The following is a 15,041-nucleotide window of genomic DNA, read 5'->3' as shown; positions in this document are numbered from 1 at the left end:
TATATAATTTAAGAAATAATCCCCTGTGGGGACAGAGCCAGGAGTGCAGTTTCTAGGCTCTCGGCCTCACGTGGAAAGGTGCTGGCTCAGGTAGTAAATGCCCATCAACTGTGATTGGATGGCCATCAGCTGTGGCTAGGTGGCCGTCAGCTGTAACCAGTGAGCCATTGGCCACTAATATAACTGCTGTGGCTACGCTAGCAGCAAATGGGGGGCTAGCAAGATGGTGATGGCTGGCAAGTGCGGATTGCAGTTAGGACGACGGGTTGCGGACAGTGTGGCTCCTGCTTCCTGTGTCTCCAACCCAGTCGCCAGCAAGACTATAGTGGTATGACTCCCCTACCTATGGCACCGTGGGTCTTCCTTTGGCCTCACCCTATCCTGCGTTCTTATGTGGGAGCATGACAGGACACCCCGCATGACATCTGTTGTGCAGGGCAGCCTGCAGGGTCTCAGCTCCCACTCCCCACATAAGAATGCAAGATGTGGCTAGGCCAAAAAGGAACACCTATGGAGCCATAGATAGGGGAGTAATACCACTATAGTCTCACTGGAGGCTGGATTCACACGACGTGTGAACTGCTGTCCGCTTTCCTGCCAACTGACCTACTCCACTCGACTCGACTCACCAACCAGCGCAGCCACCGCAGTTATATCAGTGGCCAATTGGCTAACCGGCTACAGCTGACGGCCATCTACTACCTGAGTCAGCACCTTTCCAAGTGAGGCCGAGAGCCTGGAAACTGCTCTCTGGGGCTTTGTCCCCACAACATCCCCCCAAATAGTCTAGTATCCACCTGGCACTATACATAGATGTTGCGATATTATTAACTATATTCTCTACACTGTACTTCATATTCCCCTCACTATTTTGTAACTACCAATTTGCATTTCTTAATCCCTTTCCCCTTTTCACCCTGCCCCAACCCCCCTCCCATCTTATAACCATCAGTTTTTCTCTGTATCTATGAGTCTGTTTCTGTTTGATTTGTTCATTTATATTGTTCTTTAGATTCCACATATAAGTGAGATAATATGGTATTTGTCTTTCTCAGTCTGATTTACTTCATTTAGCTCAGTATCCTCTAGCTCGGGAGTGTCTAAACTGTGGCCCACGGGCCAACTGCGGCCCGCAATCCATTGTTAATTGGCCCGCAGCAAATTCCAAAAATATATTTAGTTTACTTAAATAAACCAGTTGAGGCAATACGTACTTCACCTCCAGTGAGTGGCACGGCTGTTTGTGTATTTTACCGCATATGGTCCTTGGTGAAAAACGTTGAAAAAAGTTTGGACACCCCTGCTCTAGCTCCATCCATGTTATTGCAAATGGTTTAAGATTTCATTCTTCGTTACGGCCGAGTAGTATTCCATTGTATATATGTACCACCTCTTGTTTCCAATTGTCTATTGATAGGCAATAAGGTTGCTGCCATATCTTGGCTATGGCTAATAGTCAGATGGAAAGATATTCAACGTCACTAATTATCAGAGAAATGCAAATTAAAACCACAATGAGATATCACCTCATAGCTGTCAGAATGGCCATCATCGATAAATACACAAATAGCAAGTGTTGGCGAGGATGTGGCGAAAAGGGAACCCTCATGCACTGTTGGTGGGATTGCAAATTGGTGCAGCCACTATGGAAAATAGTTTGGAGTTTTCTCAAAAAATAAAAACAGAATTACAACCCAACAATTCCACTTCTGCGTATTTACCTGAAAAAAATCTGAAACACTAATTTGAAAAGATATACGCACTCCTATGTTCACTGCAGCACTATTTACAATAGTTAATATCAAGGGAGGCAACTAGATGGAGATTCTGGCTACCCCAGGTTCTTCCTAGTTTCCCCAAAGGCTGAAGGGATCAATATCTTGATGCACCTACAGGTACAGACAGGTGTCTGTCCTGGCAGACTCCATAGAAAGCTCTGCACTTAATTCTTCCCAGTGTATTAACATTTTGAGCATTTATTCATCTTATAGCACCAATTCTTAACAGTGGGCCTGTCACATACTAAGTACCTAATGTGTGTTGTTGAATTCATATGAACCAATTTGTAGAGCTCATAACTTGAAACAGATTAGTCATATAGTGAAAAGCAAAAGCTTTTGGGGATCTAGACAGTCTTACAAAAATCCTCTCTCTCCCTCACTACAAGGCACCTTTTCAATCTGACCTGGAATTTTACTTGCAAGTTGCCTGGGATATCACTTAAGGCTCCCGAAATCTGCTCTGTGTTCTTCCATTTCTCTTTCCTTTCTCATGTGATCTCCTCCACTCAGGATGCCCTTCAAATCATTTTGGCCCGAGGAAACTTGCTAATCATTTGAAACCCAACTAAATGTCACCTTCTCACTCAAGTCTTCTCAGAATGACTGTCTCCTTTTTATGTTTTTCCAAAGTACTTGGTTAATAGTCTATAGTTAAGGAAGAAATTACCTTTGTTTAGGATAAGTTCTTGATAGTCCCCTACACAGGTAATAGAGGAGCAAAAGATCTGGCAATAACGGATGTGGGGACAGAATCCCAGAGAGCAGTTTCCAGGCTCTCAGCCTCACGTGGAAAGGTGCTGGCTCAGGTAGTTAGAAGGCCATCAGCTGTAACTGGTTGGCCATCAGCTGTTACCAGTTAGCCATTAGCCACGATATACCTGTCGTGGCTAAGCTAACAAGCGTGGATTGCAGTTAGCAAGTGAGGTTGGAGGGCAGAGAAGCAGATGGCAGGTTGTGGATCATGTGGCTCCTGCTTCCTGTGTCTCCAACCCAGTCGCCAGCGAGAATGCAGCAGTATGACTCCCCTCTCTATGGCTCGGTTGTTGTTCCCTTTTGGCCTCACCATATCCTGTGGTCTTGTGCGGGGAGTGGGAGCTGAGACCCACATGACAACAGATGTGGCCCAATTTCTGTGCATGAGCTATGAATGGGAGTTTGTGAGTGCCCTGAGATGAGAAGGTGTTGGGACATTGGTATTCCATTTTAAGGTTTGTATCATTGTGGGGACAGAGTCCCAGAGAGCAGTTTCCAGGTGCTCGGCCTCACGTGGAAAGGTGCTGGCTCGGGTAGTAGATGGCCATCAGCTGTGACTAGTTGGCCATCAGCTGTAACCAGTTAGTCATTAGTCACTAATATAATTGCCATGGCTAAGCTAGTAAGCACGGATTGCAGTTAGCAAGGGGTTTGTTGGCAAAGAAGTGGACGGCAGATTGTGGATCGTGTGGCTCCTGCTTCCTGTGTCTCCAACCCAGCCGCCAGAGAGAATATAGTGGTATGACTTCCCTATCTATGGCTCCGTGGGTGTTCCTTTTTGGCCTCATCATATCCTGCGTCCTTGTGTGGGGAGCGGGAGCAGAGACCCTGAATGACAATCATTATGACATACATCCTGTCTGTATTTTTCAAGCACTCAGTGAGGTATGCCACACATCTAAAACCCTCATGAGAGTGAGGCTTTTATTTTATTTTATTTTATTATTTACTAAAACCCTCATGAGAGTGAGGCTTTTATTTTATTTTATTATTTACTTTTGGGAGGCACGTGTGGTTTGAAAATTTGGTGGAAATGAAGGTACACTCACAAGGCAGACTAAAAAATAAGTTGGCAGAGCAGAGCATGGGGGCTAAAATTGTTTATAAGTTATAGGACAAAAATGGGGATTTTGTTGATCTTCTCTTGATCTCAGGGGACAGCAAAACCTTAGCTGCTATCTGGGTTTAACCTCCATTATAGCACTTACATAATCCATTTTATATTATAGATGATTATAACTGATGTGTGTAGCCCCAGGGTCAGGATTGCATTAAAGCATGGCTGCCTCTGCTGTAATCATGGATACAGAATGAGGACTGCGAAAATTCACAGAAGATGAGTGAGTTTATGCAAAAAAACAGTAGGCGTCTGTGATAAACAATGATTTTTTTCATGTAACTCAGCAGTAATTGTTAATATCACCTATTGGGCTCTTACTCCTGTGTTGTCTTTTGTATTGTTATTTGAGAAATCTTGTGTGGGTCTGGCCATCACAATACACCATAAACTTTTTGTGGGTATGTTACATTTCTAAGCACTCCCTTTGCCTCTAACACAAGCTTACAAATTAGCTCAAGGGTAGGTTTTATGAGGGTAGAAATTGCACCTGTTCAGTTTACCACCATATCCTAGGACAGTGCCTATCCTACGAAATAAGTAAAATACATATTTACTAAATTATTGAAAAAAATTAATAGTTTCTCAGTAAATTTTAAATATTGTCTTGAATAACGCATTCTGATGAGCTGGAACTGGAAGAAATGTGGTGGTTGGAGGATGATGAGAAATAAGACAGAGGAAAATACAGAATATGCTGATCTATATAACTGATTATCATGATCTCTTCCTTTTTTGGAATCCTAAGCAACCTCACATGATACGTGATGGAAGTTACCTTAACTCTGCGTTTGGTGATTTTCCAGCTAATTCACAAATGAATTTCAGTGTTTGCCAACACATTGAATTATGTTCACTAAGCACAATCTTATTTTCTACAATTATTTGAACTCTATTCCCTTTATGATTTTAAGCAAACTGGAAATGCATGTAAAAGTGTGGCCTGAGTTGGGCTGTTAGAGGATACTGGGAAAAGGTTATCTATGAAGCATGTCCTTGCCTGTCACTGTTTATTCCCTAGGCCTTCAAATTATAACCTGCCTGCACTGAGCTGAAATTTATGGCTGAGTTTCAATAGTTAAATATCTTCCAGTTTCTGGGAAATATCAATTTCCTCTGTGAATTAAAAACACATTTGTCAATTTCACATGCATGCGTCTTGGAGAAGATAGTTCTAGGAGGCATTAAAATTACTTACCAGACTAAAAGCTTTTATTTTTGTGAGCAATTAATGTAATTAAAATACTTGGTTACATCTGATGGCCTCATTTTCTGAATACTGTAGTCATCAGAGTAGAAGAACACATATTGAACAAATATTGGATTACTTTTGCCTTCTGAATCTTTATTTGATCTTTCTGAATAATTTTTTGTTACATAATTTGCAGCTGTTCTCTTGTTGCCCTATGTATTCGTAGTGTTTACTGCGTGGCAGCTGTCTTAGTTTCCTGGGACTGCCATGGCAAAGTACAAGAAGAGTGGCTTAAAAAAACAGAAATTTATCGTCTATGGCTCTGGAGGCTAGAAATCCAAAAGCAGGGTGTCAGCAAGGTTAGTTCCTTCTGAGGGCTGGGCAGGAGAATGGCTTCCACGCCTTTCTCCTAGTTTCTGGTGGTTTGCTGGCAAATGTTGGTGTCCCTTGGCATGTAGAAGCATCACCCTGATCTCTGCCTTCCTCTTCATGTGGCATTCTCCCTGTGTACATGTCTGTTAGGGTCCAAATTTCCCCTGTTTATATGGACACCAGTCATATTGGATTAGGGCTCACCCTGATGAACTCATCGTAACTTAATTATCTGCAAAGACCCTATTTCCAAATAAGGTACAGTGGGTTAGGACTTCAACATCTTTTGGGGGTGGGGAGACACAATTCAACCCATAGCAGTGGCATATCATTGTCAGGGATTGGTATAAGACACGGTGAATCAGAAATAGAAATTTCTTTGAAATGTTGTGATGGGCCCTGTAGGGGCAAAGTACAAGGCCTGGCAGAGAGAGACAGATATTCCATAACCAAGGAAATAGGGATTTACTGTGATTCCTTTGATTGTATGTGACACCTGACCCAGACACAAATGAAAAGGTTTTTCTGAAAGAGATAAATAGTAAAAAAAGAAAAAAGAAAAACAAAACAAAAAGCTGGATTTCAGTCCCAGCTCTGCCATTTTTCCAGCAAAGTAAGCTTGTAGAAGCAAATCAGCTTCTACAAGCCTCGGTTTGCTTGTCTGTAAATGGAATGTCTAACAGCTTCAGGCTTCAATGAGACACTGTATGTAAAGTACCCAGAACTCTACCTGTAATTCAGCAGAGCTCAAAAATAGAACTATCCTTCTCTCCCACTCCGTTTTCCATTCTCCTTTCCTCTATCCAAGTTTTAACATTGCCCATACTGGTAACTTTAAATAAGTGAAGATTTTAAAACATCATATTGTAATATTTTAAGATAAGTGCTTGAAAAATGAGGCTGCATATATATTGTAAAAATGGAAGGATTCTGAACGGTGCTTCTGTTTCCCATTCTGACTCCTGGATTAGGCATTATAGTTAAGGCACTTATTATCTTTTAAAATGCTTTCTTCTGACCTGGGAGATTATCATGTAAACACATTAGCATCCAGTGGCTCTTGCAGGGAGGGGCTACTTATTGGATGAGGCAGCAGGATCTTGAGGGAATTCGACAAGATCAAGTTTGTTACTCTTAAAATGCTTGTGAGCCATTTACCTGGTATTTATTAACCTCCTACTCTGAGTCAGGTATTGTGATCAGTGCTGGGTGTCAGCCTTTGACAAACTTGCCTTTTTTTCCCACGGGAAGCCTGTGCTTCTGGGTACAGGAGGTGTCTGCACAGGCATGGTTCTGTATGTGAAGGTCAGATGAGGCTAGAGGGGGGGTACTGAGGAAAGAATGCTATTAAAGTTACGAGTGAGAAGCGCAAAGCTCCAAGGACTCTCTTCACTTATGTCTTAGAACTGATCCTGATGGAAGAGATAACAGGTAAACTCTGCTTCTTAAACAGTAATTATTGTGATAAGGTAAGGATAAATGTTTTTGGTTGTGGTTGTGCTGTTAAGAATCCACTTCAGGGCAGCCGGATGGTTCAGTTGGTTAGAGCATGGTATCTCAACAAGGTTGCCCATTCAATTCCTGCATGGGATGGTGGGCTGCGCCCCCTGCAACTAAAGATTGAAAACTGGGTGTCTGGACTTGGAGCTGAGCTGTGCCCTCTACAACTAGATTGAAGGACAATGACTTGGAGCTGATGGGCCCTGGAGAAACACACTATTCCCCAATAGTCCCCAATAAAACTGAAAAAAAAAAAAAAATACAGATGGTAACTGAACTGAGGTTATGTAAAAGAATATCCTTATTTTTAAAAAGGGGGGAAAAATAGAGAATCCACTTCAAAACAAAGTACACTGAAAAATTTCTAGGCAACTTTGCACCATACTGTGAAGGCAGCCATATTGTCTATTAGACACAGGAAACAATGTCCTATTCAGGAAATTAGGAGAGAATTTTGAATAGAGGCATGAAGGACCTAATACAATGAAAAATTTAAAAAAGCATGGGCTTCCCTTAGGCTCTTTCTTGGGCTTATCATTCACCATAATATACCATTCCTTTTATTTAGTCTTATTTGCTGAGAATTCACAAGTTTTTGGTGAAATACAGTGTTGGAGCCGGAACAAACTTTAGACGGCATCTGTCCAAGTCCTTCAATTTAAAAGAGAAATTGAAATACATAGAGGTTAAGTAACTTGCCCAAGGTCACAGCCTCCTTCATGATAAGTTTCTTCCTGTCCTAGTCTCTTTCCTTTGGTGTCTTAATAAGAAACAGCAATAGGATTATTTTAATTTTCTAATTGTCAATTTCTCTACATGTACTTATAAATAGGACATGAATTTTCTGCTCTTTTCCCCACTTCTATCAAATCAAGTTATTGGTTCCTGCTGAGCTCCTCTGTGATTTAAGCGTGGATTATTTGAAATAGAATTCACTACCTTGGGAAACTTGAATTCTTTTCTTCTCCTTGCAGTGTTCCTTCTCTTTCTGTAAATAGTCATCTTTGAGACATGGTTTATTGCTATATGTTTCAACCATTCCTCTAGCTATTCTTACCATTTGACTTCAATTTTCATTATCTAACAGGTGTTCTGCAGCTGCTCTGCTCATTTTGGGTTCATCCTAATTTTTGAGTTCTTCCTTTATTAGTCCAGTATGTTTTATATAGGCTATCTTAATAGCTTGGCCTAATTCCAATTACAAAATAGGTTTGTAATTAGTTAGATGCTTGCCAAAGCCAGTTGATTTCAATATGAACCATGGTTTTAAAATAGTTTTCCCTAATTTTCACTACTGGCCTTACATGACAACTTTATTTGCAATCTTAGATTAAAAAAAAAAGTTATCTTTTAATGCTCAAGGCTGGGAAGGCCAAGTAATTCAAAGTTTGTTCTTCATGGTACATAAGCCACAGGCATTCAAACAAAAAGATGATTATGTTAGTTATATATTTCTTAATAAAGCTGGTATCTTGCAGTCATTGTGTAAATACCCAGGTTTTATTAGTGTCAAGAAAATAGTCATCTCCATCTTCCCTCTGTAGATCCAAGTGGTAAATAAGCTTATTAGTCACCAGGTCAACCTGTGGTAATAGATGTTTTGGAAGTATATGTTGCCACAAATGATTTATTTTGACTGTTGCATAGCATGTTGGTAAGCCTATTAAGAATTTCGTGGGTTGACAAAGTCTTCACCAGCTCAGATGTCTGCAGTGACCCCTAGATGACTTATATTGGAAGAGCTGGAATCCTAAGAAGTGAACGGTGTGAGTGGGCAAACCTGGCTGGACTCCTGGCTGGGCTGAGTCTGGGTTTAGAGGCCATGAGGTGTTTTGCTTTCTGCTCAGGGTCAGAGAAGATTCCCAGGCAGATGGTCCTTTTGAAGAAGTGCTCTCCTTTTCATGAACCTCCCAAGAGTGTCTCCAGCTGGATTGGCCTTCTGAGTAATAATAGGGCAAATATGTATTAGGTTGGTGCCAAAGTAATTGCGGTTTGCAATTATTTTCAACCTTTTAAACTGCAATTACTGTTGCACCAACTTAATGTTTTAGGGACAGTTCTCTCTGGGGAGCTCATGGAAGTTAATGTATATATTGATTGAGCAAGCTGCCTCACCTTTCATAGGAAGGATGCAACCCACTGAATTTCTTTGGATCAGAGACCAATTAGTCTAATAACCCATGTAATTTTTCAGGTGTCTACATCCCATTTTCTTATACCTCAAGTACTGTAAATGTTTCCACATAAAATTAAGTTCCCTTTCAAATATCCAGACCCTTTAAAGATACCAACCTTGCTCCCAAAGTCATGTTCTGAGAGCACATAAGAGTCATCAAGGCTGCCGAACCGCACTCGCTTAAATAGCTCTGGGTTCCCGCATCAGGTTAGGGTACCCTTTCTGCCAATCCTTATTCTGGCTCCTCTGACTTCCCAAGTGAGTGTAGTGATTTGTGCAACCACTGGGATTTAAGACCAGAGTATTTAAATATATGTTCCACTTCGTAGGAGCACTGCATGGTGGAACCCACTGAGCCGTACTAAAATCTGTTCTGCAGAATCTGGAGAATGGTTCTTTGGAGGATCAATGCTTCATTGGGCCCTATAGGCATAGTGTTAAGGTCAGTAAAATATCTTAGACTTGAAAAAAGTTATTGGCTGCAAATATGAAATTCACATAGAGTTACACATGAATTATATTTCAGTAGAATCTGAGTACATTTCCATACGTTTGATAGGAAGTTAGGTAGATCTTCTAAAATAAGAATACCCAAAGTGTAGGTAGCTCTTAAAATACCTGGTTTCTGAGACTGTCAACATCATCAAAGAGATAAAATTTACACTTAGAGACCCATGGAATACTAGAGGTGGCAGATGCCCCAGAAATCTAGTTCAAGTCCCTCCTCTCCAGCCTTTAGTGTTTTGTTTGCTTATTTTCTTACAGATGAGGAAACAGAACCCAGAGAGGGTGATTCTTCCCAATGCACACAGCCAGTTAGGGACACATGGCTGGAAAATATAGTCTGTAGCTGCGTGGCCATGTGCTCAGACAAAGCTTAGGAATTCTGTTATAAAAAGGAAGAGGAGAATGGAAACTGGGACACAGCAGTTTTTACCTGACGAACCACATTGGGACTTTTGCCCACATTTCAGTATCAAAAAAGATCAGTTTGTCATAGTTCACCCTGTTTTATGGTAAACATCCTTGGAAATGAGAAGCATTGACACACCCTAAAGTAATAATCAATATCTTTATTATCATATAGCTGTCTTATATTTTTCCCATTGTTAAGGAACTAAGGCATGGAAAATATACTTTCCTGCAATATTTTTTAAAGTGGCGTTCTCTGAGCCTCCATGTATTTGCCCTAAGATTTAGGAAGTCCTGGAGGCAGGAGACTAGCCAAAATGTTTCCTACTGACCAATCAGAATGGGTGCCATCTGTAAGCACATAGCACACCCATTTAGGTGCCAACCTTCTGAATATCAGCCTTGTCTGGGCATGAGGCATGCTCAACAGAAGTTTGTTTAGAGTATCCCAGAAAATGATGTGTCTTAAAGGAAGTGAGACTTGTGATTCAAAAGTTTCGCTTGGCAGAAGGGAGATTCTGAGCTCGGTGCGTTGTGTGTCACTCAGAATGTTGCCATGAGTTCAAATTTGAGTTGTAGGTCCCCAGTAAAAATCTTTGTGGGATGTGACAAAGCAAGATGTCAATAACATGGTCGTTGAAACAATGGAAAAATCCTATTCTGGAATCTTTGGCAGTAACAAGAGACAGAGCCCTCAAATGAGGTGACAGAGCCCTCAGTGCCTAGCCTCAGCACTCTGAGAGCTGTATCATGAAGACAGGTAGCTGTGGCTGGCTTCCCCTTTGATGGGGGTTAGCAGCAGTAGCCCCCTTTGTGGGCCTTGGAGCATAGCTGTTGCATTAGGAATTGACATTAATAGGAGAAGTCTTTGCAGAAAACTGAAGCCAGAGAGGAGGGAGTTCTTGAGTGATCCAGAGAACTAGATTTGGTTTTACATGGAACATAGGACTCTCAGAAATATTTAGGAGAAAGTTGAGAGGATCAGAAATTTGTTCCTGCAGGATGGATGGGAGGTAAGACAGAGCAAGACTGTTTGGTGACATTTACCATGATGCTTTCTCTGCCATTTCTCCCTGCTTTATGACTGGAGACCCCACAAGAGTTCTTGATCTCTTTTATCTATTTATCTTGATCTAGTTTATCTGGTAGAACTCCAAGCCTTGATGACCCCGACCCTTGGCCTTTGTCATTTGCTGGGATTCCCAGAAGAGGGAAGAGCTCTAGCGTAGCACACTTTCTAGTTAGGGAACAGGCAATCTTGAGGTCGAAATTAAATGGACCTCTTCACTAGTGTATCCCATTTCATTCAACTCCACTGTTTCTTTAGTGTTGCCTCACTTTGAGTACCTTTTACTGGTTCTGATTCAATTCTCCAGGACAGGATGAGAACCACCCTAGTAAGGCAATCTCCCTTCTTATAACCTTTTGTCCCAATTTCTATTATGTTTACTTATCTTTAGTTTCTTAACTTTAACCTCTTAATTTTAGTCTGGCAAAATATCTTACCAGGGGAAAGGTTATGAAAGTCACTTTATAAAATGATGCAAGAATTGGTTTGGGATTAGCTTAGCTGGGATGTATTGAAAACATTTTATCAGATGTGTTGTGGTAGAAGAATTAAGGATAATGGCATAAACTCAGCTCATGTTTCCCAAACAGAATAAAATTTGAGGTACCTACAATGTACTACAATGTACTAGGTACCAAGCCCTGAAGGTTCAATGATAAAGAAAACTTCTTAGTTTTGAATTCCAGATCCCTATAGTCGGGCCCCCAACTACCTTGAAAAATGCATTTTCTTCTGGTTAGTTTTAGACAAGCCAATTGACTCTTTGAAGAACTGTCCCAGCAACTACCCTTGACTCATTTGTTCTTGTCTCTTGCAATTCTAATTCCACTCTTTTCCCATAGAAAAATCTATCTTTAAGACCTAGCTTCATGATGCATCCTCCTAAAGCATTTGCAGATATGTGCAAATGGATGGAGTCTCATTCAAATTCCTGCATCATTGCCATCATGATTAAATCCTCTATTACAGTTATTCTGATATCTTAACCCCTCACGGCAGCAATAAGCTCACTGTGTGAATTAGAAAGAGATGTCCCTTCCTCAAGGTGCTTTGCTTTCATCTATTAGAAAATTCTAACATGTTAGAATAAGAAAACTACAGCCATGTATGGGAAAAGCTACACACACACAAACCTGTATCTAAGGTATATAGGAACTCCTTTAGATTGTGTGTTATTTTAGATGGCTACCCTGGTTTTGCTTACTAGATTGTGAGTTGCCTTTGGTCAAAGCCAGTGATGTGCTTGTAAATGTTGAATAGTTGGCTCTCTGGGAAAAATCAACCAACCAACCAACCAACCAACCAACCAACCAACCAACCAACTGGCCAACCCTGGTTTATAGTGCTGGATGATTTCAAGCTATGAATCTGACATGACATCAACTAGCTCATACAATTCTTGAAAATTTAAAAATCGGCTTTCATGAGCAGGTTAAGAGCTGGCTCTAGCACATTATGATCTGGGCTTTGTTCATTCATTTTGCACCGTACAGAACTGAAGTATTGAGGAAGTCCTGAGTAATGTAAATATGGAACTTATAGGTGTTTAAAAAAATCAGGAACATTCTTGTTGCTACCAAGGACAGTACGTACTTGCCAGTGTCACTATCTCTTTATCGTCAATGTGTGAGCATTAGGGGGATAGGTCTTTTTCATGACAGACTCCTGAGGCTGAATGCAGAAGTTCCTGAAACATAGCAATTCATTAGCTTGTCTAAAGTAAAAATAATATCTATGAATAAACTTTCAGGAAAATGTAATGTGCCAAGTGCAATATAATATCAAGGCTGCTTTAGGATTTCCATGGTCCTGGGTTTCTATTTTCTCAAAGCTTTGCTTAAACAATTTATATTTGAGCTACTTTATTGGATAAAGTCATAAATATTTTCCTGACATATTAGTGCTTATACAAGGACGGTCGTCTCAGTAGTTAATTAGTTTGCATGCTGAGATGAAAGGTGGGTGATAGGCAAGGCTTGTTAAGTGTCAAATAGCTAACCTCTGTAAGATGAATTATGTTTATTTCATAAAGGCCAATGTTTCAGTCTTTGTGTGAGTGAACCAATTATGACTACTCATATTTGTTTAGAATAATGGCAACTCATATCTAGTTATCTCAAATTGATTTTGTATCCATATACCTCACTATTTAATAACATATAATAGAAGAATAGTAAATATTTTTGACTGATTTTATTGTTGCATATATTTTGTCATTAGAAGTTAATATCTAAGCTAAGCATAATTTTAAAAAAGTTTAAATAATTCTGAGGTATTGTAGAATGCATATTTACTTACATATTTTCTGGAGCTGCCATAACAAATTACCACAAATTTAGTGGTTTAAAACAACAGAAATTTATTATTTGACATTTCTGAAGGTCAGAAATCGGGGATAGGGGTCTCCTAGTGTCAAAGGTGCCTTCAGGGCTGTTTTCCTTCTGGAGCTTCTAGGGAGGAATCCATTCCCTTGCCAGCTTGCAGAGGCTGCCTGCACTCATCCTGTGACACTCTTTCTCCATCTTCACAGCTGGCCACAGCTGGTAGCGTTCTCACATCGCATCACTCTACCCTCTTTTGCCTCTCTTCACTTTTAAGGACCCTATTGATTGTACTGGGCCTGCCTGGATGACCCAGGATAATCAGCTTCTTAAGGTCAGATGATCAGCGACTTTAAGTCCACTTGGAACATTAAATTCCCCTTTGCTCTGCGCCCTAACCTAGATGTATTCACAGGTTCTGTGAATTAGGATGTGGACACCTGTGGAGGGGAGCATTATTCTACCTACACCGTGTTTCCCCGAAAATAACCTAGCTGGACCATTAGCTCTAATGCATCTTTTGGAACAAAAACTAATATAAAACCCGATCTTATTTTAATATAATATTATACAGTATATTATAAGACAGATATTATACAGTATAAGACTAAGTCTTATACTAATTTTTGCTCCAAAAGATGCATTCAAGCTGATGGTCCGGCTAGGTCTTATTTTTGGGGAAACATGGCACATACCTAAGTGACAAAAGCGTGTCTACATTTTTACACTGTACTTCTAAGCAAATTAAGCTTCAAAAGTGTTAAATCATTTTCCCAAAGTCTCTGGGATAAAGTTTCTGAGAAAAGTGAAGATACTTGCATAAACTATATTTCCCCAAGTTATCATCTCTCTTAAAACTTCACCTTTGTTCTGCCTGTGTTCTTGCTTTACTCTTTTTACTTTTAAAGAAATTCTTTGCTATGTAAGGATTGCATGTTTTGTGTCTTCTCTGTTTCAAGAGTAGCTAGTGAAAAAAATGATATAAAAGGGATCAAGTGACTCGCCTAGAGCAACATAAAAGATAAGATGGTAAAAAGAAAAAAAAAACACACCAAAATTCTAGTCTTTTAGCCAAAAGTCCTTATGTTTTTAAAGACTCACAGACTTAATTAGTGTCAAGGAAAAGTCAGAGGTAATGATCAAGGTATTAAATTTCAATGCAGTCGAAAATACAATTTTTTTTGGCAACTGGTACAGTATCCTTCCCCGAGAGGTGCCTGTGATTATGACCATTTTGAAGAGGAAATTGAGGCTTAGAGGAGCCAAATGCTAGCTGCGTAGCCAAGCTTTGACCCTGGGTGTCCCTGGGTCTAGCTGGCTTTTGCTGGATTCCAATTTTTCCATGACACTGTGGCCTAGTTCCTCTTCATGAAGATATCGTTCGCCATCTCCAAGGAGTTTGGTTTGCAAAACATTGCATCTGCGTACCTTCTGGTTTTGAGGAGACCTTGATCCTAACACTGATTTCAATTCTGAGACAATGGAAATGCAGAAAATTAGTTACTTGCTCCATGCAGTGATTTAGCACTAGGACCGGAATAAGAGTAGAATTCTAAGTTCCCAGGAATAAGATGAATGCTATCCTTATAATAAACACAACTTCTAGCAAATGTAAGAAATGTACAGGACTTCTTTAAAAGTAGAATGATAAGGTATACAATTTGAGAAGAGCATTAAATATTTGCATAAATAAGGAACACTTTTCTTGGGACAGGACATGTCAAAGAGCCAACTGTGGAGAACCGTCAGCAGTCTCAGAGTGTATGCTCCCGTTTGCTGTTTATCCAGAGCTAGCGTTGCTACATAATCATGGAATTCTTACTCTTTTGTTGCTTAATTTTGTATACG

The sequence above is a fragment of the Rhinolophus sinicus genome, linkage group LG01 (assembly GCF_036562045.2).
Source record: "Rhinolophus sinicus isolate RSC01 linkage group LG01, ASM3656204v1, whole genome shotgun sequence".
Lineage (NCBI taxonomy): Eukaryota > Metazoa > Chordata > Mammalia > Chiroptera > Rhinolophidae > Rhinolophus > Rhinolophus sinicus.
This window is presented reverse-complemented; position numbering follows the sequence as displayed.